The following is a 27,625-nucleotide window of genomic DNA, read 5'->3' on the forward strand; positions in this document are numbered from 1 at the left end:
GGAGCCTGGGAGCCTGGGAGCCTGGGAGCCTGGGAGTTTGGGGTCCGCAGCACCATAGACCGCGTCTGGGAGCCTGGGAGCCTGGGAGGCTGGGGGCCTGGGGTCCGCAGCACCCTAGCCCGCTCCTGGGAGCCTGGGAGCCTGGGAGGCTGGGGGCCTGGGGTCCGCAGCACCCTAGCCCGCTCCTGGGAGCCTGGGAGCCTGGGAGGCTGGGGGCCTGGGGTCCGCAGCACCCGAGCCCGCGCCTGGGAGCCTGGGAGCCTGGGGTCCGCAGGACCTGAGCCCGCGCCTGGTTGCCTTTGAACCTGGGGGAAGCAGCTCCCGGGCCTGCACTCGAAGCCAGGGAGATGCAGCTCACGAGCCCGCGCCTGGGAGCCTGGGGTCCCCAGCACCCAAGCCCGCGCCTAGGAGCCTGGGAGCCTGGGCGCCTGGGGTCCGCAGCACCCTAGACCACGCCTGTGAGCCTGGGAGCCTGGGAGCCTGGGGTCCGCAGCACCTGAGCCGGCGCCTGGGAGCCTGGGAGCCTGGGAGCTTGGGATCCGCACCACCCTACCCCGCGCCTAGGAGCCTGGGAGCCCGGGAGCCTGGGGCCCTCAGCTCCCGAGCCCGCGCCTGGGAGCCTGGGAGCCTGGGAGCCTGGTGGCCTGGGGTCCGCAGCACCCTATCCCGCGCCTGGGAGCCTGGGAGCCTGGGAGGCTGGGGGCCTGGGGCCCTCAGCTCCCGAGCCCGCGCTCGGGAGCCTGGGGTCCGCAGCACACGAGCCCGCGCCTGGGAGCCTGGGAGCCTGGGAGGCTGGGGACCTGGGGTCCGCAGCACCCTAGCCCGCGCCTGGGAGCCTGGGAGCCTGGGATCCTGGGGCCGCAGCTCCGGAACCCGCGCCTGGTTGCCTTTGAACCTGGGGGAGGCAGCTCCCGGGCCTGCACTCGAAGCCAGAGAGATGCAGCTCACAAGCCAGCGCCTGGGAGCCTCGGGTCCGCAGCACTCAAGCCCGCGCCTAGGAGCCTGGGAGCCTGGTGCCTGGGTTCTGGGGTCCGCAGCACCCTAGCCCGCGCCTGGGAGTCTGGGAGCCTGGGGTCCGCAGCACCCTAGCAGCGCCTGGGAGCCTGGGAGCCTGGGAGCTTGGGAGCCTGGGGTCCGCAGGACCTGAGCCGCGCCTGGGAGCCTGGGAGCCTGGGAGCCTGGGGCCCTCAGCTCCCGAGCCCGCGCTTGGGAGCCTGGGGTCCGCAGCACACGAGCCCGCGCCTGGGAGCCTGGGAGCCTGGGAGTCTGGGGTCCGCAGCACCCGAGCCCGCGCCTGGGAGCCTGGGGTCCGCAGCACACGAGCCCGCGCCTGGGAGCCTGGGAGCCTAGGAGCCTGGGAGGCTGGGGGCCTGGGGTCCGCAGCACCCGAGCCCGCGCCTGGGAGCCTGGGAGCCTGGGAGCCTGGGGCCCTCAGCTCCCGAGCCCGCGCCTGGGAGCCTGGGAGCCTGGGAGCCTGGGGGCCTGGGGTCCGCAGCACCCTATCCCGCGCCTGGGAGCCTGGGAGCCTGGGAGTCTGGGGTCCGCAGCACAATAGACCGCGCCTGGGAGCCTGGGAGCCTGGGAGGCTGGGGGCCTGGGGTCCGCAGGACCTGAGCCCGCGCCTAGGAGCCTGGGAGCCTGGGGTCCGCAGCACTCTAGCAGCGCCTGGGAGCCTGGGAACCTGGGGGCTTGGGAGCCTGGGGTCCGCAGGACCTGAGCCCGCGCCTAGGAGCCTGGGAGCCTGGGAGCCTGGGGCCCTCAGCTCCCGAGCCCGCGCTTGGGAGCCTGGGGTCCGCAGCACACGAGCCCGCGCCTGGGAGCCTGGGAGCCTGGGAGCCTGGGCGGCTGGGGGCCTGGGGTCCGCAGCACCCTAGCCCGCGCCTGGGAGCCTGGGAGCCTGGGGCCCTCAGCTCCCGAGCCCGCGCCTGGGAGCCTGGGAGCCTGGGAGCCTGGGAGCCTGGGGTCCGCAGCACACGAGCCCGCGCCTGGGAGCCTGGGAGCCTGGGAGCCTGGGAGTCTGGGGTCCGCAGCACCATAGACCGCGCCTGGGAGCCTGGGAGCCTGGGAGGCTGGGGGCATGGGGTCCGCAGCACCCTAGCCCGCGCCTGGGAGCCTGGGAGCCTGGGGTACGCAGCACCCTAGCAGCGCCTGGGAGCCTGGGAGCCTGGGAGCCTGGGAGTCTGGGGTCTGCAGCACAATAGATCGCGCCTGGGAGCCTGGGAACCTGGGAGGCTGGGGGCCTTGGGTCCGCAGCACCCGAGCCCGCGCCTGGGAGCCTGGGAGCCTGGGGTCCGCAGCACCCTAGCAGCGCCTGGGATCCTGGGAGCCTGGGAGCTTGGGAGCCTCGGGTCCGCAGGACCTGAGCCCGCGCCTGGGAGCCTGGGAGCCTGGGTGCTTGGGAGCCTGGGGCCCTCAGCTCCCGAGCCCGCGCTTGGGAGCCTTGGGTCCGCAGCACACGAGCCCGCGCCTGGGAGCCTGGGAGCCTGGGGACCTGGGGTCCGCAGCACCCTATCCCGCGCCTGGGAGCCTGGGAGCCTCGGTTGCTGGGGGCCTGGGGCCCTCAGCTCCCGAGCCTGCGCTTGGGAGCCTGGGGTCCGCAGCACACGAGCCCGCGCCTGGGAGCCTGGGAGCCTGGGAGGCTGGGGGCCTGGGGTCCGCAGCACCCTAGCCCGCGCCAGGGAGCCTGGGAGCCGGGGTCCTGGGGCCGCAGCTCCGGAACCAGCGCCTGGTTGCCTTTGAACCTGGGGGAGGCAGCTCCCTGGCCTGCACTCGAAGCCAGGGAGATGCAGCTCACGAGCCAGCGCCTGGGAGCCTGGGGTGCGCAGCACACGAGCCCGCGCCTGGGAGCCTGTGAAGCCCAGCCCCCGATCCCGCGCCTGGTAGCCTGTGAGCCTTGGGTTCCCAGCTCACGTGCACGCGCCTGGGAGCCTGGGGTGCGCAGCACACGAGCACGCGCCTGGGAGCCTGTGAGCCTGCGGGCACAATCTCCCGAGAACGCACCTTTTAGCCTATGAGCCTTGGGGTCCCAGCTCACGAGCACGCGCTTGGGAGCCTGGGGCACGCATCTCACGAGCAAACGCACGGGAGGACGGATACTGGTTTTGAGCAGCTTTCGATCTTCGCCTGGGAGCCTGGGAGCATGGGAGCCTGGGATCCTCAGCACACGAGCCCGCGCCTAGGAGCCTGGGAGCCTGGGAGCCTGGGGCCCTCAGCTCCCGAGCCCGCGCCTGGGAGAATGGGAGCCTGGGAGCCTGGGGCCCTCAGCTCCCGAGCCCGCGCCTGGGAGAATGGGAGCCTGGGAGCCTGGGAGCCTGGGGTCCGCAGCAACCTAGCAGCGCCTGGGAGCCTGGTAGCATGCGAGCTTGGGAACCTGGGGTCCGCAGCACCCTATCCCGCGCCTGGGAGCCTGGGAGCCTGGGAGTCTGGGGTCCGCAGCACAATAGACCGCGCCTGGGAGCCTGGGAACCTGGGAGGCTGGGGGCCTGGGGTCCGCAGCACCCTAGCCCGCGCCTGGGAGCCTGGGGTCCGCAGCACCCTAGCAGCGCCTGGGAGCCTGGGAACCTGGGAGCTTGGGAGCCTGGGGTCCGCAGGACCTGAGCCCGCGCCTAGGAGCCTGGGAGCCTGGGAGCCTGGGGCCCTCAGCTCCCGAGCCCGCGCCTGGGAGCCTGGGAGCCTGGGAGGCTGGTGGCCTGGGGTCCGCAGCACCCTATCCCGCGCCTGGGAGCCTGGGAGACTGGGAGGCTGGGGGCCTGGGGCCCTCAGCTCCCGAGCCCGCGCTCGGGAGCCTGGGGTCCGCAGCACACGAGCCCGCGCCTGGGAGCCTGGGAGCCTGGGGCCCTAAGCTCCCGAGCCCGCGCCTGGGAGCCTGGGAGCCTGAGGTCCGCAGCAACTGAGCCGGCGTATGGGAGCCTGGGAGCCTGGGAGCCTGTGGGCCTGGGGTCCGCAGCACCCTATCCCGCGCCTGGGAGCCTGGGAGCCTGGGAGCCTGGGAGCCTGGGAGTCTTGGGTCCGCAGCACCATAGAACGCGCCTGGGAGCCTGGGAGCCTGGGAGGCTGGGGGCCTGGGGTCCGCAGCACCCTAGCAGCGACTGGGAGCCTGGGAGCCTGGGAGCCTGGGAGTCTGGGGTCCGCAGCACCATAGACCGCGCCTGGGAGCCTGGAGCCTGGGAGGCTGGGGGCCTGGGGTCCGCAGCACCCTAGCCCGCGCCTGGGAGCCTGGGAGCCTGGGAGGCTGGGGGCCTGGGGCCATCAGCTCCCGAGCCCGCGCTTGGGAGCCTGGGGTCCGCTGCACACGAGCCCGCGCCTGGGAGCCTGGGAGCCTGGGAGGCTGGGGGCCTGGGGTCCGCAGCACCCTAGCCCGCGCCTGGGAGCCTGGGAGCCTAGGGCCCTCAGTTCCCGAGCCCGCGCCTGGGAGCCTGGGAGCCTGGGAGCCTGGGAGCCTGGGGTCCGCAGCACCCGAGCCCGCGCCTGGGAGCCTGGGAGCCTGGGGTCCGCAGGACCTGAGCCCGCGCCTGGTTGCCTTTGAACCTGGGGAAGCAGCTCCCGGGCCTGCACTCGAAGCCAGGGAGATGCAGCTCACGAGCCCGCGCCTGGGAGCCTGGGGTCCCCAGCACCCAAGCCCGCGCCTAGGAGCCTGGGAGCCTGGGAGCCTGGGGTCTGGGGTCCGCAGCACCCTAGACCACGCCTGGGAGCCTGGGAGCCTGGGAGCCTGGGGTCCGCAGCACCTGAGCCGGCGCCTGGGAGCCTGGGAGCCTGGGAGCGTGGGATCCGCACCACCCTACCCCGCGCCTAGGAGCCTGGGAGCCCGGGAGCCTGGGGCCCTCAGCTCCCGAGCCCGTGCCTGGGAGCCTGGGAGCCTGGGGGCCTGGTGGCCTGGGGTCCGCAGCACCCTATCCCGCGCCTGGGAGCCTGGGAGCCTGGGAGGCTGGGGGCCTGGGGCCCTCAGCTCCCGAGCCCGCGCTCGGGATCCTGGGGTCCGCAGCACACGAGCCCGCGCCTGGGAGCCTGGGAGCCTGGGATCCTGGGGCCGCAGCTCCGGAACCCGCGCCTGGTTGCCTTTCAACCTGGGGGAGGCAGCTCCCGGGCCTGCACTCGAAGCCAGAGAGATGCAGCTCACAAGCCAGCGCCTGGGAGCCTCGGGTCCGCAGCACTCAAGCACGCGCCTAGGAGCCTGGGAGCCTGGGTGCCTGGGTTCTGGGGTCCGCAGCACCCTAGCCCGCGCCTGGGAGCCTGGGAGCCTGGGGTCCGCAGCACCCTAGCAGCGCCTGGGAGCCTGGGAGCCTGGGAGCTTGGGAGCCTGGGGTCCGCAAAACCTGAGCCGCGCCTGGGAGCCTGGGAGCCTGGGAGCCTGGGGCCCTAGGCTCCCGAGCCCGCGCTTGGGAGCCTGGGGTCCGCAGCACACGAGCCCGCGCCTGGGAGCCTGGGAGCCTGGGAGTCTGGGGTCCGCAGCACCCGAGCCCGCGCCTGGGAGCCTGGGGTCCACAGCACACGAGCCCGCGCCTGGGAGCCTGGGAGCCTAGGAGCCTGGGAGGCTGGGGGCCTGGGGTCCGCAGCACCCGAGCCCGCGCCTGGGAGCCTGGGAGCCTGGGAGCCTGGGCCCCTCAGCTCCCGAGCCCGCGCCTGGGAGCCTGGGAGCCTGGGAGCCTGGGGGCCTGGGGTCCGCAGCACCCTATCCCGCGCCTGGGAGCCTGGGAGCCTGGGAGTCTGGGGTCCGCAGCACAATAGACCGCGCCTGGGAGCCTGGGAGCCTGGGAGGCTGGGGGCCTGGGGTCCGCAGCACCCTAGCCCGCGCCTGGGAGCCTGGGAGCCTGGGGTCCGCAGCACCCTAGCAGCGCCTGGGAGCCTGGGAACCTGGGAGCTTGGGAGCCTGGGGTCCGCAGGACCTGAGCCCGCGCCTAGGAGGCTGGGAGCCTGGGAGCCTGGGGCCCTCAGCTCCCGAGCCCGCGCCTGGGAGCCTGGGGTCCGCAGCACACGAGCCCGCGCCTGGGAGCCTGGGAGCCTGGGAGCCTGGGAGGCTGGGGGACTGGGGTCCGCAGCACCCTAGCCCGCGCCTGGGAGCCTGGGAGCCTGGGGCCCTCAGCTCCCGAGCCCGCGCCTGGGAGCCTGGGAGCCTGGGAGCCTGGGAGCCTGGGGTCCGCAGCACCCAAGCCCGGGCCTGGGAGCCTGGGAGCCTGGGAGCCTGGGAGTCTGGGGTCCGCAGCACCATAGACCGCGCCTGGGAGCCTGGGAGCCTGGGAGGCTGGGGGCATGGGGTCCGCAGCACCCTAGCCCGCGCCTGGGAGCCTGGGAGCCTGGGGTCCGCAGCACCCCAGCAGCGCCTGGGAGCCTGTGAGCCTGGGAGCCTGGGAGTCTGGGGTCTGCAGCACAATAGACCGCGCCTGGGAGCCTGGGAACCTGGGAGGCTGGGGGCCTTGGGTCTGCAGCACCCGAGCCCGCGCCTGGGAGCCTGGGAGCCTGGGGTCCGCAGCACCCTAGCAGCGCCTGGGAACCTGGGAGCCTGGGAGCTTGGGAGCCTGGGGTCCGCAGGACCTGAGCCCGCGCCTGGGAGCCTGGGAGCCTGGGTGCTTGGGAGCCTGGGGCCCTCAGCTCACGAGCCCGCGCTTGGGAGCCTGGGGTCCGCAGCACACGAGCCCGCGCCTGGGAGCCTGGGAGCCTGGGGACCTGGGGTCCGCAGCACCCTATCCCGCGCCTGGGAGCCTGGGAGCCTCGGTTGCTGGGGGCCTGGGGCCCTCAGCTCCCGAGCCCGCGCTTGGGAGCCTGGTGTCCGCAGCACACGAGCCCGCGCCTGGGAGCCTGGGAGCCTGGGAGGCTGGAGGCCTGGGGTCCGCAGCACCCTAGCCCGCGCCAGGGAGCCTGGGAGCCTGGGGTCCTGGGGCCGCAGCTCCGGAACCCGCGCCTGGTTGCCTTTGAACCTGGGGGAGGCAGCTCCCTGGCTTGCACTCGAAGCCAGGGAGATGCAGCTCACGAGCCAGCGCCTGGGAGCCTGGGGTGCGCAGCACACGAGCCCGCGCCTGGGAGCCTGTGAAGCCCAGCCCCCGATCCCGCGCCTGGTAGCCTGTGAGCCTTGGGTTCCCAGCTCACGTGCACGCGCCTGGGAGCCTGGGGTGCGCAGCACACGAGCACGCGCCTGGGAGCCTGTGAGCCTGCGGGCACAATCTCCCGAGAACGCACCTTTTAGCCTATGAGCCTTGGGGTGACAGCTCACGAGCACGCGCTTGGGAGCCTGGGGCACGCATCTCCCGAGCAAACGCACGGGAGGCCGGATACTGGTTTTGAGCAGCTTTCGATCTTCGCCTGGGAGCCTGGGAGCATGGGAGCCTGGGATCCTCAGCACACGAGCCCGCGCCTGGGAGCCTGGGAGCCTGGGTTCTGGGGTCCGCAGCACCCTAGACCACGCCTGGGAGCCTGGGAGTTTGGGAGGCTGGGGGCCTGGGGTCCGCAGCACCCTAGCCCGCGCCTGGGAGCCTGGGAGCCTGGGGTACGCAGCACCCTAGCCCGCGCTTGGGAGCCTGGGAGCCTGGGAGCCTGGGGTCCGCAGCACCTGAGCCGGCGCCTGGGAGCCTGGGAGCCTGGGAGCCTGGGGTCCGCACCACCCTACCCCGCGCTTAGGAGCCTGGGAGCCTGGGAGCCTGGGGCCCTCAGCTCCCGAGCCCGCGCCTGGGAGAATGGGAGCCTGGGAGCCTGGGGGCCTGGGGTCCGCAGCACCGTATCCCGCGCCTGGGAGCCTGGGAGGATGGGGGCCTGGGGCCCTCAGATCCCGAGCCCGCGCCTGGGAGCCTGGGAGCCTGGGAGGCTGGGGGCCTGGGGCCCTCAGCTCCCGAGCCCGCGCCTGGGAGCCTGGGGGCCTGGGGTCCGCAGCACCATATCCCGCGCCTGGGAGCCTGGGAGCCTGGGAGCCTGGGAGTCTGGGGTCCGCAGCACAATAGACCGCGCCTGGGAGCCTGGGAGCCTGGGAGGCTGGGGGCCTGGCGTCCGCAGCACCCTAGCCCGCGCCTGGGAGCCTGGGAGCCTGGGGTACGCAGCACCCTAGCAGCGCCTGGGAGCCTGGGAGCCTGGGAGCCTGGGAGTCTGGGGTCTGCAGCACAATAGACCGCGCCTGGGAGCCTGGGAACCTGGGAGGCTGGGGGCCTTGGGTCCGCAGCACCCGAGCCCGCGCCTGGGAGCCTGGGAGCCTGGGGTCCGCAGCATCCTAGCAGCGCCTGGGAACCTGGGAGCCTGGGAGCTTGGGAGCCTGGGGTCCGCAGGACCTGAGCCCGCGCCTGGGAGCCTGGGAGCCTGGGTGCTTGGGAGCCTGGGGCCCTCAGCTCACGAGCCCGCGCTTGGGAGCCTGGGGTCCGCAGCACACGAGCCCCCGCCTGGGAGCCTGGGAGCCTGGGGACCTGGGGTCCGCAGCACCCTATCCCGCGCCTGGGAGCCTGGGAGCCTCGGTTGCTGGGGGCCTGGGGCCCTCAGCTCCCGAGCCCGCGCTTGGGAGCCTGGGGCCCTTAGCTCCCGAGCCCGCGCCTGGGAGCCTGGGAGCCTGGGAGCCTGGGGTCTGGGGTCCGCAGCACCCTAGACCACGCCTGTGAGCCTGGGAGCCTGGGAGCCTGGGGTCCGCAGCACCTGAGCCGGCGCCTGGGAGCCTGGGAGCCTGGGAGCTTGGGATCCGCACCACCCTACCCCGCGCCTAGGAGCCTGGGAGCCCGGGGGCCTGGGGCCCTCAGCTCCCGAGCCCGCGCCTGGGAGCCTGGGAGCCTGGGAGCCTGGTGGCCTGGGGTCCGCAGCACCCTATCCCGCGCCTGGGAGCCTGGGAGCCTGGGAGGCTGGGGGCCTGGGGCCCTCAGCTCCCGAGCCCGCGCTCGGGAGCCTGGGGTCCGCAGCACACGAGCCCGCGCCTGGGAGCCTGGGAGCCTGGGAGGCTGGGGGCCTGGGGTCCGCAGCACCCTAGCCCGCGCCTGGGAGCCTGGGAGCCTGGGATCCTGGGGCCGCAGCTCCGGAACCCGCGCCTGGTTGCCTTTGAACCTGGGGGAGGCAGCTCCCGGGCCTGCACTCGAAGCCAGAGAGATGCAGCTCACAAGCCAGCGCCTGGGAGCCTCGGGTCCGCAGCACTCAAGCACGCGCCTAGGAGCCTGGGAGCCTGGGTTCCTGGGTTCTGGGGTCCGCAGCACCCTAGCCCGCGCCTGGGAGCCTGGGAGCCTGGGGTCCGCAGCACCCTAGCAGCGCCTGGGAGCCTGGGAGCCTGGGAGCTTGGGAGACTGGGGTCCGCAGGACCTGAGCCGCGCCTGGGAGCCTGGGAGCCTGGGAGCCTGGGGCCCTCAGCTACCGAGCCCGCGCTTGGGAGCCTGGGGTCCGCAGCACACGAGCCCGCGCCTGGGAGCCTGGGAGCCTGGGAGTCTGGGGTCCGCAGCACCCGAGCCCGCGCCTGGGAGCCTGGGGTCCGCAGCACACGAGCCCGCGCCTGGGAGCCTGGGAGCCTAGGAGCCTGGGAGGCTGGGGGCCTGGGGTCCGCAGCACCCGAGCCCTCGCCTGGGAGCCTGGGAGCCTGGGAGCCTGGGGGCCTGGGGTCCGCAGCACCCGAGCCCTCGCCTGGGAGCCTAGGAGCCTGGGAGGCTGGGGGCCTGGGGTCCGCAGCACCCGAGCCCGCGCCTGGGAGCCTGGGAGCCTGGGAGCCTGGGGGCCTGGGGTCCGCAGCACCCTATCCCGCGCCTGGGAGCCTGGGAGCCTGGGAGTCTGGGGTCCGCAGCACAATAGACCGCGCCTGGGAGCCTGGGAGCCTGGGAGGCTGGGGGCCTGGGGTCCGCAGCACCCTAGCCCGCGCCTGGGAGCCTGGGGTCCGCAGCACCCTAGCAGCGCCTGGGAGCCTGGGAACCTGGGAGCTTGGGAGCCTGGGGTCCGCAGGACCTGAGCCCGCGCCTAGGAGCCTGGGAGCCTGGGAGCCTGGGGCCCTCAGCTCCCGAGCCCGCGCTTGGGAGCCTGGGGTCCGCAGCACACGAGCCCGCGCCTGGGAGCCTGGGAGCCTGGGAGCCTGGGAGGCTGGGGGCCTGGGGCCCGCAGCACACTAGCCCGCGCCTGGGAGCCTGGGAGCCTGGGGCCCTCAGCTCCCGAGCCCGCGCCTGGGAGCCTGGGAGCCTAGGAGCCTGGGAGCCTGGGGACCTGGGGTCCGCAGCACCCTATCCCGCGCCTGGGAGCCTGGGAGCCTCGGTTGCTGGGGGCCTGGGGCCCTCAGCTCCCGAGCCCGCGCTTGGGAGCCTGGGGTCCGCAGCACACGAGCCCGCGCCTGGGAGCCTGGGAGCCTGGGAGGCTGGGGGCCTGGGGTCCGCAGCACCCTAGCCCGCGCCAGGGAGCCTGGGAGCCTGGGGTCCTGGGGCCGCAGCTCCGGAACCCGCGCCTGGTTGCCTTTGAACCTGGGGGAGGCAGCTCCCTGGCCTGCACTCGAATCCAGGGAGATGCAGCTCACGAGCCAGCGCCTGGGAGCCTGGGGTGCGCAGCACACGAGCCCGCGCCTGGGAGCCTGTGAAGCCAGCCCCCGATCCCGCGCCTGGTAGCCTGTGAGCCTTGGGTTCCCAGCTCACGTGCACGCGCCTGGGAGCCTGGGGTGCGCAGCACACGAGCACGCGCCTGGGAGCCTGTGAGCCTGCGGGCACAATCTCCCGAGAACGCACCTTTTAGCCTATGAGCCTTGGGGTCCCAGCTCACGAGCACGCGCTTGGGAGCCTGGGGCACGCATCTCCCGAGCAAACGCACGGGAGGCCGGATACTGGTTTTGAGCAGCTTTCGATCTTCGCCTGGGAGCCTGGGAGCATGGGAGCCTGGGATCCTCAGCACACGAGCCCGCGCCTGGGAGCCTGGGAGCCTGGGAGCCTGGGTTCTGGGGTCCGCAGCACCCTAGACCACGCCTGGGAGCCTGGGAGCCTGGGAGCCTGGGGTCCGCAGCACCTGAGCCGGCGCCTGGGAGCCTGGGAGCCTGGGAGCTTGGGATCCGCACCACCCTACCCCGCGCCTAGGAGCCTGGGAGCCCGGGAGCCTGGGGCCCTCAGCTCCCGAGCCCGCGCCTGGGAGCCTGGGAGCCTGGGAGCCTGGTGGCCTGGGGTCCGCAGCACCCTATCCCGCGCCTGGGAGCCTGGGAGCCTGGGAGGCTGGGGGCCTGGGGCCCTCAGCTCCCGAGCCCGCGCTCGGGAGCCTGGGGTCCGCAGCACACGAGCCCGCGCCTGGGAGCCTGGGAGCCTGGGAGGCTGGGGGCCTGGGGTCCGCAGCACCCTAGCCCGCGCCTGGGAGCCTGGGAGCCTGGGATCCTGGGGCCGCAGCTCCGGAACCCGCGCCTGGTTGCCTTTGAACCTGGGGGAGGCAGCTCCCGGGCCTGCACTCGAAGCCAGAGAGATGCAGCTCACAAGCCAGCGCCTGGGAGCCTCGGGTCCGCAGCACTCAAGCCCGCGCCTAGGAGCCTGGGAGCCTGGGTGCCTGGGTTCTGGGGTCCGCAGGACCCTAGCCCGCGCCTGGGAGCCTGGGAGCCTGGGGTCTGCAGCACCCTAGCAGCGCCTGGGAGCCTGGGAGCCTGGGAGCTTGGGAGCCTGGGGTCCGCAGGACCTGAGCCGCGCCTGGGAGCCTGGGAGCCTGGGAGCCTGGGGCCCTCAGCTCCCGAGCACGCGCCTGGGAGCCTGGGGTCCGCAGCACACGAGCCCGCGCCTGGGAGCCTGGGAGCCTAGGAGCCTGGGAGGCTGGGGGCCTGGGGTCCGCAGCACACGAGCCCGCGCCTGGGAGCCTGGGAGCCTGGTAGCCTGGGGCCCTCAGCTCCCGATACCGCGCCTGGGAGCCTGGGAGCCTGGGAGCCTGGGGGCCTGGGGTCCGCAGCACCCTATCCCGCGCCTGGGAGCCTGGGAGCCTGGGAGTCTGGGGTCCGCAGCACAATAGACCGCGCCTGGGAGCCTGGGAGGCTGGGAGGCTGGGGGCCTGGGGTCCGCAGCACCCTAGCCCGCGCCTGGGAGCCTGGGAGCCTGTGGTCCGCAGCACCCTAGCAGCGCCTGGGAGCCTGGGAACCTGGGAGCTTGGGAGCCTGGGGTCCGCAGGACCTGAGCCCGCGCCTAGGAGCCTGGGAGCCTGGGAGCCTGGGGCCCTCAGCTCCCGAGCCCGCGCTTGGGAGCCTGGGGTCCGCAGCACACGAGCCCGCGCCTGGGAGCCTGGGAGCCTGGGAGCCTGGGAGGCTGGGGGCCTGGGGTCCGCAGCACCCTAGCCCGCGCCTGGGAGCCTGGGAGCCTGGGGCCCTCAGCTCCCGAGCCCGCGCCTGGGAGCCTGGGAGCCTGGGAGCCTGGGAGCCTGGGGTCCGCAGCACCCGAGCCCGCGCCTGGGAGCCTGGGAGCCTGGGAGCCTGGGAGTCTGGGGTCCGCAGCACCATAGACCGCGCCTGGGAGCCTGGGAGCCTGGGAGGCTGGGGGCATGGGGTCCGCAGCACCCTAGCCCGCGCCTGGGAGCCTGGGAGCCTGGGGTACGCAGCACCCTAGCAGCGCCTGGGAGCCTGGGAGCCTGGGAGCCTGGGAGTCTGGGGTCTGCAGCACAATAGACCGCGCCTGGGAGCCTGGGAACCTGGGAGGCTGGGGGCCTTGGGTCCGCAGCACTCGAGCCCGCGCCTGGGAGCCTGGGAGCCTGGGGTCCGCAGCACCCTAGCAGCGCCTGGGAACCTGGGAGCCTGGGAGCTTGGGAGCCTGGGGTCCGCAGGACCTGAGCCCGCGCCTGGGAGCCTGGGAGCCTGGGTGCTTGGGAGCCTGGGGCCCTCAGCTCCCGAGCCCGCGCTTGGGAGCCTGGGGTCCGCAGCACACGAGCCCGCGCCTGGGAGCCTGGGAGCCTGGGGACCTGGGGTCCGCAGCACCCTATCCCGCGCCTGGGAGCCTGGGAGCCTCGGTTGCTGGGGGCCTGGGGCCCTCAGCTCCCGAGCCCGCGCTTGGGAGCCTGGGGTCCGCAGCACACGAGCCCGCGCCTGGGAGCCTGGGAGCCTGGGAGCCTGGGGGCCTGGGGTCCGCAGCACCCTAGCCCGCGCCAGGGAGCCTGGGAGCCTGGGGTCCTGGGGCCGCAGCTCCGGAACCCGCGCCTGGTTGCCTTTGAACCTGGGGGAGGCAGCTCCCTGGCCTGCACTCGAAGCCAGGGAGATGCAGCTCACGAGCCAGCGCCTGGGAGCCTGGGGTGCGCAGCACACGAGCCCGCGCCTGGGAGCCTGTGAAGCCCAGCCCCCGATCCCGCGCCTGGTAGCCTGTGAGCCTTGGGTTCCCAGCTCACGTGCACGCGCCTGGGAGCCTGGGGTGCGCAGCACACGAGCACGCGCCTGGGAGCCTGTGAGCCTGCGGGCACAATCTCCCGAGAACGCACCTTTTAGCCTATGAGCCTTGGGGTCCCAGCTCACGAGCACGCGCTTGGGAGCCTGGGGCACGCATCTCCCGAGCAAACGCACGGGAGGCCGAATACTGGTTTTGAGCAGCTTTCGATCTTCGCCTGGGAGCCTGGGAGCATGGGAGCCTGGGATCCTCAGCACACGAGCCCGCGCCTGGGAGCCTGGGAGCCTGGGAGCCTGGGTTCTGGGGTCCGCAGCACCCTAGACCACGCCTGGGAGCCTGGGAGTTTGGGAGGCTGGGGGCCTGGGGTCCACAGCACCCTAGCCCGCGCCTGGGAGCCTGGGAGCCTGGGGTCCGCAGCACCCTAGCCCGCGCTTGGGAGCCTGGGAGCCTGGGAGCCTGGGGTCCGCAGCACCTGAGCCGGCGCCTGGGAGCCTGGGAGCTTGGGGTCCGCACCACCCTACCCCGCGCCTAGGAGCCTGGGAGCCTGGGAGCCTGGGGCCCTCAGCTCCCGAGCCCGCGCCTGGGAGAATGGGAGCCTGGGAGCCTGGGGGCCTGGGGTCCGCAGCACCGTATCCCGCGCCTGGGAGCCTGGGAGGATGGGGGCCTGGGGCCCTCAGATCCCGAGCCCGCGCCTGGGAGCCGGGGAGCCTGGGAGCCTGGGGGCCTGGGGTCCGCAGCACCCTATCCCGTGCCTGGGAGCCTGGGAGCCTGGGAGGCTGGGGGCCTGGGGCCCTCAGCTCCCGAGCCCGCGCCTGGGAACCTGGGAGCCTGGGAGCCTGGGGGCCTGGGGTCCGCAGCACCCTATCCCGCGCCTGGGAGCCTGGGAGCCTGGGAGTCTGGGGTCCGCAGCACAATAGACCGCGCCTGGGAGCCTGGGAGCCTGGGAGGCTGGGGGCCTGGCGTCCGCAGCACCCTAGCCCGCGCCTGGGAGCCTGGGAGCCTGGGGTCCGCAGCACCCTAGCAGCGCCTGGGAGCCTGGGAGCCTGGGAGCTTGGGAGCCTGGGGTCCGCAGGACCTGAGCCCGCGCCTGGGCGCCTGGGAGCCTGGGAGCCTGGGGCCCTCAGCTCCCGAGCCCGCGCTTGGGAGCCTCGGGTCCGCAGCACACGAGCCCGCGCCTGGGAGCCTGGGAGACTGGGAGTCTGGGGTCCGCAGCTCCCGAGCCCGCGCCTGGGAGCATGGGAGCCTGGGAGCATGGGGTACGCAGCACCCTAGCCCGCGCCTGGGAGCCTGGGAGCCTGGGTGCCTGGGGCCCTCAGCTCCCGAGCCCGCGCCTGCGAGCCTGGGAGCCTGGGAGCCTGGGGGCCTGGGGTCCGCAGCACCCTAGCCCGTGCCTGGGAGCCTGGGAGCCTGGGAGACTGGTGTCCGCAGCACCCTAGCAGCGCCTGGGAGCCTGGGAGCCTGGGAGCTTGGGAGCCTGGGGTCCGCAGGACCTGAGCCCGCGCCTGGGAGCCTGGGAGCCTGGGATCCTGGGGCCGCAGCTCCGGAACCCGCGCCTGGTTGCCTTTGAACCTAGGGGAGGCAGCTCCCGGGCCTGCACTCGAAGCCAGGGAAATGCAGCTCACGAGCAAGCGCATGGGAGCCTGGGGTTCGCAGCACAGGAGCCCGCGCCTGGGAGCCTGTGAAGCCCAGCTCCCAATCCCGCGCCTGGTAGCCTGTGAGCCTTGGGGTCCCAGCTCACGTGCACGCGCCTGGGAGCCTGGGGTGTGCAGCACACGAGCACGCGCCTGGGAGCCTGTGAGCCTGCGGGCACAATCTCCCGAGAACGCACCTGTTAGCCTATGAGCCTTGGGGTCCCAGCTCACGAGCACGCGCTAGGGAGCCTGGGGCACGCATCTCCCGAGCAAACGCACGGGAGGCCGGATACTGGTTTTCAGCAGCTTTCGATCTTCGCCTGGGAGCCTGGGATCCTGGGAGCCTGGGAGTCTGGGGTCCGCAGCACCCGAGCCCGCGCCTGGGAGCCTGGGGTCCGCAGCACACGAGCCCGCGCCTGGGAGCCTGGGAGCCTAGGAGCCTGGGAGGCTGGGGGCCTGGGGTCCGCAGCACCCGAGCCCGCGCCTGGGAGCCTGGGAGCCTGGGAGCCTGGGGCCCTCAGCTCCCGAGCCCGCGCCTGGGAGCCTGGGAGCCTGGGAGCCTGGGGGCCTGGGGTCCGCAGCACCCTATCCCGCGCCTGGGAGCCTGGGAGCCTGGGAGTCTGGGGTCCGCAGCACAATAGACCGCGCCTGGGAGCCTGGGAGCCTGGGAGGCTGGGGGCCTGGGGTCCGCAGCACCCTAGCCCGCGCCTGGGAGCCTGGGAGCGTGGGGTCCGCAGCACCCTAGCAGCGCCTGGGAGCCTGGGAACCTGGGAGCTTGGGAGCCTGGGGTCCGCAGGACCTGATCCCGCGCCTAGGAGCCTGGGAGCCTGGGAGCCTGGGGCCCTCAGCTCCCGAGCCCGCGCTTGGGAGCCTGGGGTCCGCAGCACACGAGCCCGCGCCTGGGAGCCTGGGAGCCTGGGAGCCTGGGAGGCTGGGGGCCTGGGGTCCGCAGCACCCTAGCCCGCGCCTGGGAGCCTGGGAGCCTGGGGCCCTCAGCTCCCGAGCCCGCGCCTGGGAGCCTGGGAGCATGGGAGCCTGGGAGCCTGGGGTCCGCAGCACCCGAGCCCGCGCCTGGGAGCCTGGGAGCCTGGGAGCCTGGGAGTCTGGGGTCCGCAGCACCATAGACCGCGCCTGGGAGCCTGGGAGCCTGGGCGGCTGGGGGCATGGGGTCCGCAGCACCCTAGCCCGCGCCTGGGAGCCTGGGAGCCTGGGGTACGCAGCACCCTAGCAGCGCCTGGGAGCCTGAGAGCCTGGGAGCCTGGGAGTCTGGGGTCTGCAGCACAATAGACCGCGCCTGGGAGCCTGGGAGCCTGGGCGGCTGGGGGCATGGGGTCCGCAGCACCGTAGCCCGCGCCTGGGAGCCTGGGAGCCTGGGGTCCGCAGCACCCTAGCAGCGCCTGGGAACCTGGGAGCCTGGGAGCTTGGGAGCCTGGGGTCCGCAGGACCTGAGCCCGCGCCTGGGAGCCTGGGAGCCTGGGTGCTTGGGAGCCTGGGGCCCTCAGCTCACGAGCCCGCGCTTGGGAGCCTGGGGTCCGCAGCACACGAGCCCGCGCCTGGGAGCCTGGGAGCCTGGGGACCTGGGGTCCGCAGCACCCTATCCCGCGCCTGGGAGCCTGGGAGCCTCGGTTGCTGGGGGCCTGGGGCCCTCAGCTCCCGAGCCCGCGCTTGGGAGCCTGGGGCCCTTAGCTCCCGAGCCCGCGCCTGGGAGCCTGGGAGCCTGGGAGCCTGGGGTCTGGGGTCCGCAGCACCCTAGACCACGCCTGTGAGCCTGGGAGCCTGGGAGCCTGGGGTCCGCAGCACCTGAGCCGGCGCCTGGGAGCCTGGGAGCCTGGGATCCGCACCACCCTACCCCGCGCCTAGGAGCCTGGGAGCCCGGGAGCCTGGGGCCCTCAGCTCCCGAGCCCGCGCCTGGGAGCCTGGGAGCCTGGGAGCCTGGTGGCCTGGGGTCCGCAGCACCCTATCCCGCGCCTGGGAGCCTGGGAGCCTGGGAGGCTGGGGGCCTGGGGCCCTCAGCTCCCGAGCCCGCGCCTGGGAGCCTGGGAGCCTGGGAGGCTGGGGGCCTGGGGTCCGCAGCACCCTAGCCCGCGCCTGGGAGCCTGGGAGCCTGGGATCCTGGGGCCGCAGCTCCGGAACCCGCGCCTGGTTGCCTTTGAAAATGGGGGAGGCAGCTCCCGGGCCTGCACTCGAAGCCAGAGAGATGCAGCTCACAAGCCAGCGCCTGGGAGCCTCGGGTCCGCAGCACTCAAGCCCGCGCCTAGGAGCCTGGGAGCCTGGGTGCCTGGGTTCTGGGGTCCGCAGCACCCTAGCCCGCGCCTGGGAGCCTGGGAGCCTGGGGTCCGCAGCACCCTAGCAGCGCCTGGGAGCCTGGGAGCTTGGGAGCCTGGGGTCCGCAGGACCTGAGCCGCGCCTGGGAGCCTGGGAGCCTGGGAGCCTGGGGCCCTCAGCTCCCGAGCCCGCGCTTGGGAGCCTGGGGTCCGCAGCACACGAGCCCGCGCCTGGGAGCCTGGGAGCCTGGGAGTCTGGGGTCCGCAGCACCCGAGCCCGCGCCTGGGAGCCTGGGGTCCGCAGCACACGAGCCCGCGCCTGGGAGCCTGGGAGCCTAGGAGCCTGGGAGGCTGGGGGCCTGGGGTCCGCAGCACCCGAGCCCTCGCCTGGGAGCCTGGGAGCCTGGGAGCCTGGGGGCCTGGGGTCCGCAGCACCCGAGCCCTCGCCTGGGAGCCTAGGAGCCTGGGAGGCTGGGGGCCTGGGGTCCGCAGCACCCGAGCCCGCGCCTGGGAGCCTGGGAGCCTGGGAGCCTGGGGGCCTGGGGTCCGCAGCACCCTATCCCGCGCCTGGGAGCCTGGGAGCCTGGGAGTCTGGGGTCCGCAGCACAATAGACCGCGCCTGGGAGCCTGGGAGCCTGGGAGGCTGGGGGCCTGGGGTACGCAGCACCCTAGCCCGCGCCTGGGAGCCTGGGAGCCTGGGGTCCGCAGCACCCTAGCAGCGCCTGGGAGCCTGGAAGCCTGGGAGCTTGGGAGCCTGCGGTCCGCAGGACCTGAGTCCGCGCCTGGGAGCTTGGGAGCCTGGGAGCCTGGGAGCCTGGGGCCCTCAGCTCCCGAGCCCGCGCTTGGGAGCCTGGGGTCCGCAGCACACGAGCCCGCGCCTGGGAGCCTGGGAGCCTGGGAGCCTGGGAGGCTGGGGGCCTGGGGTCCGCAGCACACTAGCCCGCGCCTGGGAGCCTGGGAGCCTGGGGCCCTCAGCTCACGAGCCCGCGCCTGGGAGCCTGGGAGCCTGGGAGCCTGGGAGCCTGGGGTCCGCAGCACCCGAGCCCGCGCCTGGGAGCCTGGGAGCCTGGGACCCTGGGAGTCTGGGGTCCGAAGCACCATAGACCGCGCCTGGGAGCCTGGGAGCCTGGGAGGCTGGGGGCATGGGGTCCGCAGCACCCTAGCCCGCGCCTGGGAGCCTGGGAGCCTGGGGTACGCAGCACCCCAGCAGCGCCTGGGAGCCTGGGAGCCTGGGAGCCTGGGAGCCTGGGGTCTGCAGCACAATAGACCGCGCCTGGGAGCCTGGGAACCTGGGAGGCTGGGGGCCTTGGGTCCGCAGCACCCGAGCCCGCGCCTGGGAGCCTGGGAGCCTGGGGTCCGCAGCACCCTAGCAGCGCCTGGGAACCTGGGAGCCTGGGAGCTTGGGAGCCTGGGGTCCGCAGGACCTGAGCCCGCGCCTGGGAGCCTGGGAGCCTGGGTGCTTGGGAGCCTGGGGCCCTCAGGCCCCGAGCCCGCGCTTGGGAGCCTGGGGTCCGCAGCACACGAGCCCGCGCCTGGGAGCCTGGGAGCCTGGGAGGCTGGGGGCCTGGGGTCCGCAGCACCCTAGCCCGCGCCAGGGAGCCTGGGAGCCTGGGGTCCTGGGGCCGCAGCTCCGGAACCCGCGCCTGGTTGCCTTTGAACCTGGGGGAGGCAGCTCCCTGGCCTGCACTCGAAGCCAGGGAGATGCAGCTCACGAGCCAGCGCCTGGGAGCCTGGTGTGCGCAGCACACGAGCCCGCGCCTGGGAGCCTGTGAAGCCCAGCCCCCGATCCCGCGCCTGGTAGCCTGTGAGCCTTGGGTTCCCAGCTCACGTGCACGCGCCTGGGAGCCTGGGGTGCGCAGCACACGAGCACGCGCCTGGGAGCCTGTGAGCCTGCGGGCACAATCTCCCGAGAACGCACCTTTTAGCCTATGAGCCTTGGGGTCCCAGCTCACGAGCACGCGCTTGGGAGCCTGGGGCACGCATCTCCCGAGCAAACGCACGGGAGGCCGGATACTGGTTTTGAGCAGCTTTCGATCTTCGCCTGGGAGCCTGGGAGCATGGGAGCCTGGGATCCTCAGCACACGATCTCGCGCCTGGGAGCCTGGGAGCCTGGGAGCCTGGGGTCCGCAGCACCTGAGCCGGCGCCTGGGAGCCTGGGAGCCTGGGAGCTTGGGATCCGCACCACCCTACCCCGCGCCTAGGAGCCTGGGAGCCCGGGAGCCTGGGGCACTCAGCTCCCGAGCCCGCGCCTGGGAGCCTGGGAGCCTGGGAGCCTGGTGGCCTGGGGTCCGCAGCACCCTATCCCGCGCCTGGGAGCCTGGGAGCCTGGGAGGCTGGGGGCCTGGGGCCCTCAGCTCCCGAGCCCGCGCTTGGGAGCCTGGGGTCCGCAGCACACGAGCCCGCGCCTGGGAGCCTGGGAGCCTGGGAGGCTGGGGGCCTGGGGTCCGCAGCACCCTAGCCCGCGCCTGGGAGCCTGGGAGCCTGGGATCCTGGGGCCGCAGCTCCGGAACCCGCGCCTGGTTGCCTTTGAACCTGGGGGAGGCAGCTCCCGGGCCTGCACTCGAAGCCAGAGAGATGCAGCTCACAAGCCAGCGCCTGGGAGCCTCGGGTCCGCAGCACTCAAGCCCGCGCCTAGGAGCCTGGGAGCCTGGGTGCCTGGGTTCTGGGGTCCGCAGCACCCTAGCCCGCGCCTGGGAGCCTGGGAGCCTGGGGTCTGCAGCACCCTAGCACCGCCTGGGAGCCTGGGAGCCTGGGAGCTTGGGAGCCTGGGGTCCGCAGGACCTGAGCCGCGCCTGGGAGCCTGGGAGCCTGGGGCCCTCAGCTCCCGAGCCCGCGCCTGGGAGCCTGGGGTCCGCAGCACACGAGCCCGCGCCTGGGAGCCTGGGAGCCTAGGAGCCTGGGAGGCTGGGGGCCTGGGGTCCGCAGCAACCGAGCCCGCGCCTGGGAGCCTGGGAGCCTGGGAGCCTGGGGCCCTCAGCTCCCGATCCCGCGCCTGGGAGCCTGGGAGCCTGGGAGCCTGGGGGCCTGGGGTCCGCAGCACCCTATCCCGCGCCTGGGAGCCTGGGAGCCTGGGAGTCTGGGGTCCGCAGCACAATAGACCGCGCCTGGGAGCCTGGGAGCCTGGGAGGCTGGGGGCCTGGGGTCCGCAGCACCCTAGCCCGCGCCTGGGAGCCTGGGAGCCTGGGGTCCGCAGCACCCTAGCAGCGCCTGGGAGCCTGGGAACCTGGGAGCTTGGGAGCCTGGGGTCCGCAGGACCTGAGCCCGCGCCTAGGAGCCTGGGAGCCTGGGAGCCTGGGGCCCTCAGCTCCCGAGCCCGCGCTTGGGAGCCTGGGGTCCGCAGCACACGAGCCCGCGCCTGGGAGCCTGGGAGCCTGGGAGCCTGGGAGGCTGGGGGCCTGGGGTCCGCAGCACCCTAGCCCGCGCCTGGGAGCCTGGGAGCCTGGGGCCCTCAGCTCCCGAGCCCGCGCCTGGGAGCCTGGGAGCCTGGGAGCCTGGGGTCCGCAGCACCCGAGCCCGCGCCTGGGAGCCTGGGAGCCTGGGAGCCTGGGAGTCTGGGGTCCGCAGCACCATAGACCGCGCCTGGGAGCCTGGGAGCCTGGGAGGCTGGGGGCATGGGGTCCGCAGCACCCTAGCCCGCGCCTGGGAGCCTGGGAGCCTGGGGTACGCAGCACCCTAGCGGCGCCTGGGAGCCTGGGAGCCTGGGAGCCTGGGAGTCTGGGGTCTGCAGCACAATAGACCGCGCCTGGGAGCCTGGGAACCTGGGAGGCTGGGGGCCTTGGGTCCGCAGCACCCGAGCCCGCGCCTGGGAGCCTGGGAGCCTAGGAGCCTGGGGTCCGCAGCACCCTAGCAGCGCCTGGGAACCTGGGAGCCTGGGAGCTTGGGAGCCTGGGGTCCGCAGGCCCTGAGCCCGCGCCTGGGAGCCTGGGAGCCTGGGTGCTTGGGAGCCTGGGGCCCTCAGCTCCCGAGCCCGCGCTTGGGAGCCTGGGGTCCGCAGCACACGAGCCCGCGCCTGGGAGCCTGGGAGCCTGGGAGGCTGGGGGCCTGGGGTCCGCAGCACCCTAGCCCGCGCCAGGGAGCCTGGGAGCCTGGGGTCCTGGGGCCGCAGCTCCGGAACCCGCGCCTGGTTGCCTTTGAACCTGGGGGAGGCAGCTCCCTGGCCTGCACTCGAAGCCAGGGAGGTGCAGCTCACGAGCCAGCGCCTGGGAGCCTGGGGTGCGCAGCACACGAGCCCGCGCCTGGGAGCCTGTGAAGCCCAGCCCCCGATCCCGCGCCTGGTAGCCTGTGAGCCTTGGGTTCCCAGCTCACGTGCACACGCCTGGGAGCCTGGGGTGCGCAGCACACGAGCACGCGCCTGGGAGCCTGTGAGCCTGCGGGCACAATCTCCCGAGAACGCACCTTTTAGCCTATGAGCCTTGGGGTCCCAGCTCACGAGCACGCGCTTGGGAGCCTGGGGCACGCATCTCCCGAGCAAACCCACGGGAGGCCGGATACTGGTTTTGAGCAGCTTTCGATCTTCGCCTGGGAGCCTGGGAGCATGGGAGCCTGGGATCCTCAGCACACGAGCCCGCGCCTGGGAGCCTGGGAGCCTGGGAGCCTGGGTTCTGGGGTCCGCAGCACACTAGACCACGCCTGGGAGCCTGGGAGTTTGGGAGGCTGGGGGCCTGGGGTCCACAGCACCCTAGCCCGCGCCTGGGAGCCTGGGAGCCTGGGGTCCGCAGCACCCTAGCCCGCGCCTGGGAGCCTGGGGTCCGCAGCACCTGAGCCGGCGCCTGGGAGCCTGGGAGCCTGGGAGCCTGGGGTCCGCACCACCCTAACCCGCGCCTAGGAGCCTGGGAGCCTGGGAGCCTGGGGCCCTCAGCTCCCGAGCCCGCGCCTGGGAGAATGGGAGCCTGGGAGCCTGGGGGCCTGGGGTCCGCAGCACCGTATCCCGCGCATGGGAGCCTGGGAGGATGGGGGCCTGGGGCCCTCAGATCCCGAGCCCGCGCCTGGGAGCCGGGGAGCCTGGGAGCCTGGGGGCCTGGGGTCCGCAGCACCCTATCCCGCGCCTGGGAGCCTGGGAGCCTGGGAGGCTGGGGGCCTGGGGCCCTCAGCTCCCGAGCCCGCGCCTGGGAACCTGGGAGCCTGGGAGCCTGGGGGCATGGGGTCCGCAGCACCCTATCCCGCGCCTGGGAGCCTGGGAGCCTGGGAGCCTGGGAGCCTGGGGTCCGCAGCACAATAGACCGCGCCTGGGAGCCTGGGAGCCTGGGAGGCTGGGGGCCTGGCGTCCGCAGCACCCTAGCCCGCGCCTGGGAGCCTGGGAGCCTGGGATCCGCAGCACCCTAGCAGCGCCTGGGAGCCTGGGAGCCTGGGAGCTTGGGAGCCTGGGGTCCGCAGGACCTGAGCCCGCGCCTGGGCGCCTGGGAGCCTGGGAGCCTGGGGCCCTCAGCTCCCGAGCCCGCGCTTGGGAGCCTGGGGTCCGCAGCACACGAGCCCGCGCCTGGGAGCCTGGGAGACTGGGAGTCTGGGGTCCGCAGCTCCCGAGCCCGCGCCTGGGAGCATGGGAGCCTGGGAGCATGGGGTACGCAGCACCCTAGCCCGCGCCTGGGAGCCTGGGAGCCTGGGTGCCTGGGGCCCTCAGCTCCCGAGCCCGCGCCTGCGAGCCTGGGAGCCTGGGGGCCTGGGGTCCGCAGCACCCTAGCCCGTGCCTGGGAGCCTTTTAGCCTCGGAGACTGGTGTCCGCAGCACCCTAGCAGCGCCTGGGAGCCTGGGAGCCAGGGAGCTTGGGAGCCTGGGGTCCGCAGGACCTGAGCCCGCGCCTGGGAGCCTGGGAGCCTGGGATCCTGGGGCCGCAGCTCCGGAACCCGCGCCTGGTTGCCTTTGAACCTAGGGGAGGCAGCTCCCGGGCCTGCACTCGAAGCCAGGGAAATGCAGCTCACGAGCCAGCGCATGGGAGCCTGGGGTGCGCAGCACAGGAGCCCGCGCCTGGGAGCCTGTGAAGCCCAGCTCCCAATCCCGCGCCTGGTAGCCTGTGAGCCTTGGGGTCCTAGCTCACGTGCACGCGCCTGGGAGCCTGGGGTGTGCAGCACACGAGCACGCGCCTGGGAGCCTGTGAGCCTGCGGGCACAATCTCCCGAGAACGCACCTGTTAGCCTATGAGCCTTGGGGTCCCAGCTCACGAGCACGCGCTAGGGAGCCTGGGGCACGCATCTCCCGAGCAAACGCACGGGAGGCCGGATACTGGTTTTCAGCAGCTTTCGATCTTCGCCTGGGAGCCTGGGATCCTGGGAGCCTGGGAGTCTGGGGTCCGCAGCACACGAGCCCGCGCCTGGGAGCCTGGGAGCCTAGGAGCCTGGGAGGCTGGGGGCCTGGGGTCCGCAGCACCCGAGCCCGCGCCTGGGAGCCTGGGAGCCTGGGAGCCTGGTGCCCTCAGCTCCCGAGCCCGCGCCTGGGAGCCTGGGAGCCTGGGAGCCTGGGGGCCTGGGGTCCGCAGCACCCTATCCCGCGCCTGGGAGCCTGGGAGCCTGGGAGTCTGGGGTGCGCAGCACAATAGACCGCGCCTGGGAGCCTGGGAGCCTGGGAGGCTGGGGGCCTGGGGTCCGCAGCACCCTAGCCCGCGCCTGGGAGCCTGGGAGCGTGGGGTCCGCAGCACCCTAGCAGCGCCTGGGAGCCTGGGAACCTGGGAGCTTGGGAGCCTGGGGTCCGCAGGACCTGAGCCCGCGCCTAGGAGCCTGGGAGCCTGGGAGCCTGGGGCCCTCAGCTCCCGAGCCCGCGCTTGGGAGCCTGGGGTCCGCAGCACACGAGCCCGCGCCTGGGAGCCTGGGAGCCTGGGAGCCTGGGAGGCTGGGGGCCTGGGGTCCGCAGCACCCTAGCCCGCGCCTGGGAGCCTGGGAGCCTGGGGCCCTCAGCTCCCGAGCCCGCGCCTGGGAGCCTGGGAGCCTGGGAGCCTGGGAGCCTGGGGTCCGCAGCACCCGAGCCCGCGCCTGGGAGCCTGGGAGCCTGGGAGCCTGGGAGTCTGGGGTCCGCAGCACCATAGACCGCGCCTGGGAGCCTGGGAGCCTGGGCGGCTGGGGGCATGGGGTCCGCAGCACCCTAGCCCGCGCCTGGGAGCCTGGGAGCCTGGGGTACGCAGCACCCTAGCAGCGCCTGGGAGCCTGAGAGCCTGGGAGCCTGGGAGTCTGGGGTCTGCAGCACAATAGACCGCGCCTGGGAGCCTGGGAACCTGGGAGGCTGGGGGCCTTGGGTCCGCAGCACCCGAGCCCGCGCCTGGGAGCCTGGGAGCCTGGGGTCCGCAGCACCCTAGCAGCGCCTGGGAACCTGGGAGCCTGGGAGCTTGGGAGCCTGGGGTCCGCAGGACCTGAGCCCGCGCCTGGGAGCCTGGGAGCCTGGGTGCTTGGGAGCCTGGGGCCCTCAGCTCCCGAGCCCGCGCTTGGGAGCCTGGGGTCCGCAGCACACGAGCCCGCGCCTGGGAGCCTGGGAGCCTGGGGACCTGGGGTCCGCAGCACCCTATCCCGCGCCTGGGAGCCTGGGAGCCTCGGTTGCTGGGGGCCTGGGGCCCTCAGCTCCCGAGCCCGCGCTTGGGAGCCTGGGGTCCGCAGCACACGAGCCCGCGCCTGGGAGCCTGGGAGCCTGGGAGGCTGGGGGCCTGGGGTCCGCAGCACCCTAGCCCGCGCCAGGGAGCCTGGGAGCCTGGGGTCCTGGGGCCGCAGCTCCGGAACCCGCGCCTGGTTGCCTTTGAACCTGGGGGAGGCAGCTCCCTGGCCTGCACTCGAAGCCAGGGAGATGCAGCTCACGAGCCAGCACCTGGGAGCCTGGGGTGCGCAGCACACGAGCCCGCGCCTGGGAGCCTGTGAAGCCCAGCCCCCGATCCCGCGCCTGGTAGCCTGTGAGCCTTGGGTTCCCAGCTCACGTGCACGCGCCTGGGAGCCTGGGGTGCGCAGCACACGAGCACGCGCCTGGGAGCCTGTGAGCCTGCGGGCACAATCTCCCGAGAACGCTCCTTTTAGCCTATGAGCCTTGGGGTCCCAGCTCACGAGCACGCGCTTGGGAGCCTGGGGCACGCATCTCCCGAGCAAACGCACGGGAGGCCGGATACTGGTTTTGAGCAGCTTTCGATCTTCGCCTGGGAGCCTGGGAGCATGGGAGCCTGGGATCCTCAGCACACGAGCCCGCGCCTGGGAGCCTGGGAGCCTGGGTTCTGGGGTCCGCAGCACCCAAGACCACGCCTGGGAGCCTGGGTGTTTGGGAGGCTGGGGGCCTGGGGTCCGCAGCACCCTAGCCCGCGCCTGGGAGCCTGGGAGCCTGGGGTACGCAGCACCCTAGCCCGCGCCTGGGAGCCTGGGAGCCTGGGAGCCTGGGTCCGCAGCACCTGAGCCGGCGCCTGGGAGCCTGGGAGCATGGGAGCCTGGGGTCCGCACCACCCTACCCCCCGCCTAGGAGCCTGGGAGCCTGGGAGCCTGGGGCCCTCAGCTCCCGAGCCCGCGCCTGGGAGAATGGGAGCCTGGGAGCCTGGGGGCCTGGGGTCCGCAGCACCGTATCCCGCGCCTGGGAGCCTGGGAGGATGGGGGCCTGGGGCCCTCAGATCCCGAGCCCGCGCCTGGGAGCCTGGGAGCCTGGGAGCCTGGGGGCCTGGGGTCCGCAGCACCCTATCCCGCGCCTGGGAGCCTGGGAGCCTGGGAGGCTGGGGGCCTGGGGCCCTCAGCTCCCGAGCCCGCGCCTGGGAACCGGGGAGCCTGGGAGCCTGGGGGCCTGGGGTCCGCAGCACCCTATCCCGCGCCTGGGAGCCTGGGAGCCTGGGAGCCTGGGAGTCTGGGGTCCGCAGCACAATAGACCGCGCCTGGGAGCCTGGGAGCCTGGGAGGCTGGGGGCCTGGCGTCCGCAGCACCCTAGCCCGCGCCTGGGAGCCTGGGAGCCTGGGGTCCGCAGCACCCTAGCAGCGCCTGGGAGCCTGGGAGCCTGGGAGCTTGGGAGCCTGGGGTCCGCAGGACCTGAGCCCGCGACTGGGCGCCTGGGAGCCTGGGAGCCTGGGGCCCTCAGCTCCCGAGCCCGCGCTTGGGAGCCTGGGGTCCGCAGCACACGAGCCCGCGCCTGGGAGCCTGGGAGACTGGGAGTCTGGGGTCCGCAGCTCCCGAGCCCGCGCCTGGGAGCATGTGAGCCTGGGAGCATGGGGTACGCAGCACCCTAGCCCGCGCCTGGGAGCCTGGGAGCCTGGGAGCCTGGGGCCCTCAGCTCCCGAGCCCGCGCCTGCGAGCCTGGGAGCCTGGGAGCCTGGGGGCCTGGGGTCCGCAGCACCCTAGCCCGGGCCTGGGAGCCTGGGAGCCTGGGAGACTGGTGTCCGCAGCACCCTAGCAGCGCCTGGGAGCCTGGGAGCCTGGGAGCTTGGGAGCCTGGGGTCCGCAGGACCTGAGCCCGCGCCTGGGAGCCTGGGAGCCTGGGATCCTGGGGCCGCAGCTCCGGAACCCGCGCCTGGTTGCCTTTGAACCTAGGGGAGGCAGCTCCCGGGCCTGCACTCGAAGCCAGGGAAATGCAGCTCACGAGCCAGCGCATGGGAGCCTGGGGTGCGCAGCACAGGAGCCCGCGCCTGGGAGCCTGTGAAGCCCAGCTCCCAATCCCGCGCCTGGTAGCCTGTGAGCCTTGGGGTCCCAGCTCACGTGCACGCGCCTGGGAGCCTGGGGTGCGCAGCACACGAGCACGCGCCTGGGAGCCTGTGAGCCTGCGGGCACAATCTCCCGAGAACGCACCTGTTAGCCTATGAGCCTTGGGGTCCCAGTTCACGAGCACGCGCTAGGGAGCCTGGGGCACGCATCTCCCGAGCAAACGCACGGGAGGCCGGATACTGGTTTTCAGCAGCTTTCGATCTTCGCCTGGGAGCCTGGGATCCTGGGAGCCTGGGAGCATGGGGTCGGCAGCACCCTAGCAGCGCCTGGGAGCCTGGGAGCCTGGGTTCTGGGGTCCGCAGCACCCTAGACCACGCCTGGGTGCATGGGAGCTTGGGAGGCTGGGGCCTGGGGTCCGCAGCACCCGAGCCCACGCATGGGAGCCTGGGACCCTGGAGCCTGGGGTCCGCAGCACCTGAGCCCGCGCCTGGGAGCCTGGGAGCCTGGGAGCCTGGGGTCCGCACCACCCTACCCCGCGCCTAGGAGCCTGGGAGCCTGGGGCCCTCAGCTCCCGAGCCCGCGCCTGGGAGCCTGGGAGCCTGGGAGCCTGGGGGCCTGGGGCCCCCAGCTCCCGAGCCCGCGCTTGGGAGCTTGGGGTCCGCAGCACCCTAGCAGCGCCTGGGAGCCTGGGAGCCTGGGAGCTTGGGAGCCTGGTGTCCGCAGCACCCGAGCCCGCGCCTGGGAGCCTGGGAGTCTGGGGTCCGCAGCACCATAGACCGCGCCTGCGATCCTGGGAGCCTGGGAGGCTGGGGGCCTGGGGTCCGCAGCACCCTAGCCCCCGCCTGGGAGCCTGGGAGCCTGGGGTCCGCAGCACCCTAGCAGCGCCTGGGAGAATGGGAGCCTGGGAGCCGGGGAGGCTG

Source organism: Muntiacus reevesi, chromosome 4 (genome assembly GCF_963930625.1).
Source record: "Muntiacus reevesi chromosome 4, mMunRee1.1, whole genome shotgun sequence".
NCBI classification, from domain to species: Eukaryota; Metazoa; Chordata; class Mammalia; order Artiodactyla; family Cervidae; genus Muntiacus; species Muntiacus reevesi.